Source organism: Tigriopus californicus, unplaced genomic scaffold, assembly GCF_007210705.1.
Source record: "Tigriopus californicus strain San Diego unplaced genomic scaffold, Tcal_SD_v2.1 Contig61, whole genome shotgun sequence".
In the NCBI taxonomy this organism is placed as follows: Eukaryota; Metazoa; Arthropoda; class Copepoda; order Harpacticoida; family Harpacticidae; genus Tigriopus; species Tigriopus californicus.
Genome location: NW_026738940.1, coordinates 3,692 through 7,769, shown reverse-complemented (window position 1 = coordinate 7,769; position 4,078 = coordinate 3,692). Strand labels below are relative to the sequence as shown.

General features: G+C 53.7%; 1 long non-coding RNA gene across 1 annotated transcript; it reads right to left on the bottom strand.

Annotated features, from left to right (window-relative positions):
• Positions 1–34: 34 nt before the first annotated feature.
• Positions 35–2,066, bottom strand: LOC131892580 (uncharacterized). Its single transcript, XR_009374594.1, has 3 exons — positions 1,694–2,066; positions 1,463–1,603; positions 35–1,300 (listed from the first exon to the last, which is right to left on the bottom strand). It is a non-coding gene; the product is annotated as an uncharacterized LOC131892580 (long non-coding RNA).
• Positions 2,067–4,078: the final 2,012 nt, after the last annotated feature.

Here is a 4,078-nt window from a genome sequence, read left to right as displayed (position 1 = left end):
AGAGAGAGATTCTGCAGGGGCCGTTGGAGCGACGGTTGTAGGGGCTTGAAAGCCCATGCAGAACATTTTGTTCAAGGCAAAATTCCGTGAACGTCCCTCAGAACTGAGGTCCTCCATCCGACTGGATAACCCGAGGAAACCCCCAATCACAAAACCATTGGAGTAGCGCTCCAGTGACGCTGGCAGTGACTGTCGACCTTAAACGCTGACAGAATGGGAATCCTGAATAGCGATCTACCATTACAAGCCAATTCTGACCCCTGAAGTGGAAAAGGTCCACTCCTACATGGCTCATGGGCTTTGTGGGGACTGAAAGCTTGCCAATGGTCTCAATGGGCTGGCTAGGCAGTTTTTCCTGGCACGCCCCACAACTCTGCACCAACTGAGATATGGCATTTTTCATATCAGGCCAGTAGTACAGCTGCCAAGCGTGTTGGTATGTTTTCACCATGCCACAATGGGATGCGTGGAGGAGCCGGAGTAAGCCTGCCTGGGCCGACTGGGGGATTATGAGCTGAGTCCTCTGAAGGACGAGTAAGCGCCCCCCCCCCCTTTTGGTGGAGGCTCACCTCCGGCCTAACACAAGCGTAGGCCCATGAGGAGGGGTTGGTAGCTGGGTCTCCTCCTGAAAGAAAACACTGCACTAGGGCTTCATAATCCGGGTCAGAGGCGGCCGCACGGACAACAGACCTGAGAGCCAGGTCCGCCCCAAAAATACGTACACTGAGGGCTAACACGGTAGCATCCGGCTCGTCCTTGCTGGGAAATACTGGGGCTCGGGATAAGGCATCGGCAATAAGATGCTCCTTTCCCGCGGTCCAGGACAATGTAAAATTATAGTCCACCAATCGTTCCCGGAACCGCAGGAGGCACTCATGTGAGAGCTCTTGGAGCACTATGTTAAATACTTCAAGGAGTGGTTTATGGTCCGTCACTATTTCAAACTTTTGCATACCTCTTAGGTAATACGCCGATTTCTCCACTGCCCACACAACAGCTAAACACTTGAGTTCAATGGTCGCATAGTTTTGTTGGCACTTTGTCAAGCTGCGAGAGCCGCAGCTGATTAAACGTATGTGGCCAGCGGGCTCAAATTGAACCAGGGCAAAACCAATGCCAAACAATCGCGACGCATCTATGAGCAGTTTTATGGGTAACGCTGGGTCAAATGCCCTGACCACCATGTCAGATGTGAGAGTCTTCTTCAACACCTCAAATTCGGCTTGGAGACAGGGGAGCCATTGGTATACCACGTCTTTTTTTAGGAGCCCCCGCATTAGCACCAACATGTGGGAAACATCTGGAATAAAGTGTCCCAATTGATTAATGAGGCCCAGAAATCCTCGGAGCTCGGTGGTGTTCTTGGGGGCAAGGAACTCCGCCACAGCCGCCAATTTCTCTTGGTTGGGCCGGACCCCGTCCCCAGACACAATACACCCCGCAAATTTTAATTTTTCCCTACCTCTAGCTTGCTCAAGGAGATCTTAATGACACCTCATGAGAACCTCTTCCAGATGTACAAAGAGAGTCTTCTGATTGGGGGCTTGGACCAGCATGTCGTCCACAATCTTCAGCAGCCAGGCAGGCCCCTAAGTAGCGGTACCTGCCCAAAGGTAAGATAAAAGTAGTCAGTGATTCTTCATTCAGGGGTATCTGGAAGTAACCATAAATGGCGTTGATCTTTGTAAAGTACCTGGAGGTGGGGTCAATCCACTTGATGAGATCCGCAGTGGCCGGAAACGGGTGCACCGTGCGGATCACAGCCTCATTGAGTTTCTGCCCCCCAGGTTTGGGGACAAAGTGTGCCGGTGAACACCATTCTGTGGGCCCTGTTTCCGGCACAAGCACGCCGGATGTCATTAACTCACTAATGAGCTTAGTGGCCATCCCTTCGAAGTGTTTGGGCACCAGCGTGCCGTGGCCACGCTGAGTTGACGTACCTTTGAGTCTGGACGCAAGCAAATGTACTTCTTGGGACCCTTCATCACTCCTGCTGCCTCATCCAGTGTGGTGCCCAACACGTCGGCGAACTTGATTTTCACGGCTTCAAGTAAGATACTGCAGTTGTCAACNGGCGAACTTGATTTTCACGGCTTCAAGTAAGATACTGCAGTTGTCAACACCACTGTCAACACGTCCACTATTATTGTCCAATGAGGAGGGAGAGACTGTGCGTTCAGCTGATCGGTTTGTTTAAATACACTCAGGGACAGGGTGACCACCGGCGGCCATAACAGACGCATAACTTCGGATCGTCTTTGTTGGCATCAGGACCTGTTCCTCCTGAGAGCTATCAAAATTATGTGGATTTGTCACCCCATTGCCCTTTGTTGCCGCTCTTGCTTGTGACCTGCCTGGCCTGGGTGCATTGGCTGGAAGCACAACTGGTTGTGGGAAATTGCTTTGGAGAACTCCGAGCTCTCGTAGATCATGCCAGGACACCAGGATTTCATCATGGAGATTGGCTGAGACTATGCCATCAATCACCGTGGTCACCTTGCCCAAGGTGGCCTTCAGCTTCAGGGTCCCAGTGCAATTCATAGGCGCGCCATTAGCCGCCTCCAGCCCCCGACCACCCACTGGGGATTGACGAGGACGGAGCCCGTGGCGTTGAATCACATCCAGTGCCATCACGGTTCGAGTGGCCCCCGGGGTCACCGCGAATGTGAATCCACCAAGAGTTCCTGCCAGTGAGCGCCCTTTAGCGGAGTCCAGATGAAGAGTCAGACGAGGGGTGGGCGCATTGCCATTATGTACCATTGTTTGGATGCGCACCGTCTTCGTCACATGGGCGTCGTGGTCAGTTTGGATATCCGGGAGGCCCCCGCCGCCGACCCGGTAGTGGGACCTGAGCCTGGCAGCCAGTCATCCTCCGTGCCATCATCCAATTCTGACCAGGTGGAGCTTTCATACCCACCAGGCATTCAGCAAGCTGTGGGCATCAGGGCCAGCATCACGTTCTGGTACTCATCCTATGGAATTGGCTCGGTGGTGAGGCATCTTGTACAACTTTGCGCGCGCTGACGGATAGGCTGGCGGCAGATAATGAAACCGCCCCTCCGAGCCTTAAAATTGGCCCTTCTGGCCGCTGTTGTGGCATGTTTGCCCCTCTGCCCCCGCTGGGCACGTAAAACCTTCATTGTGGGGAAAATGGCCGCACTTGGGACATCGATTGGTCGGCCTCCTATTCCGGTTTCTAGCGCTTGATGACCTGGACACGGGCCGTCAAGGATGGTCGCGGGCCATCATTACCGCAGCCGAGTTGGCCACCCCTTGTGCTTGCTCTGAAGTTCCGCCGGGCTACCTCTATATTGGTGGCCTCCTCCAGTAGGCTGGCCAATGTGTGGCTCCTCAGCTCGAGCAACTTCTCCTTCATCTTGACATCTGAGAGCCCGCCCAGAATCCTGAACACAAAGATCTCATCCAGCTTGAGCAAACCCAAGTTGGCCTCATTGTCCTTCTGGCAAAGCCGAGCCACGTAGTCCCAAAAGGCTTGCCCTTGCTCCTGTTGGTATCGGAATTAGGCGAGTCTCCAGGTGAACAGGGGGTATGTGACGGCGAACCTCCGCTCCAGTGCCGCCATATACAAGTCCTCGCCAAACACTGATGTGGTCTCCCCAATAGATTCCCGGACCGTGGTTTCCAATTCTATGTCCAAGTAGGAAAGGAAGAACGCTTGCTGATCCGCGATTGCTGCCCTCTCCAAGTTGGACGTTGAGTGGAAGGACTTTAGCTTTCTAGCCCAGCTGCGCATCTCGGTCGGCGTGGCCTCCCACGAGGGATGTTCCGGCTGCAAAGCAGCCGGAACCCGGTACGATCCGGACGGCCCAGTGGATGTTTGCGGTGCCTGCGACATCGCAGCTGGCACAATGTGGGCCAATTTGAGGGCCCCAAAAAAGCGTTCGGTGCACGACAGATATGTATCCGTCATGATATCCATCTTAGCTGAACACTCCGGCTCTAATATTGGAAACTCGGCAGCCAGAGTCAGGTACAACTCTGACACTCTGTCGAAATGCAACCATAACTGACCCAAAACCTTGGTCAATTCGTGGGTTGACTCCTCTCTTGGATTGGC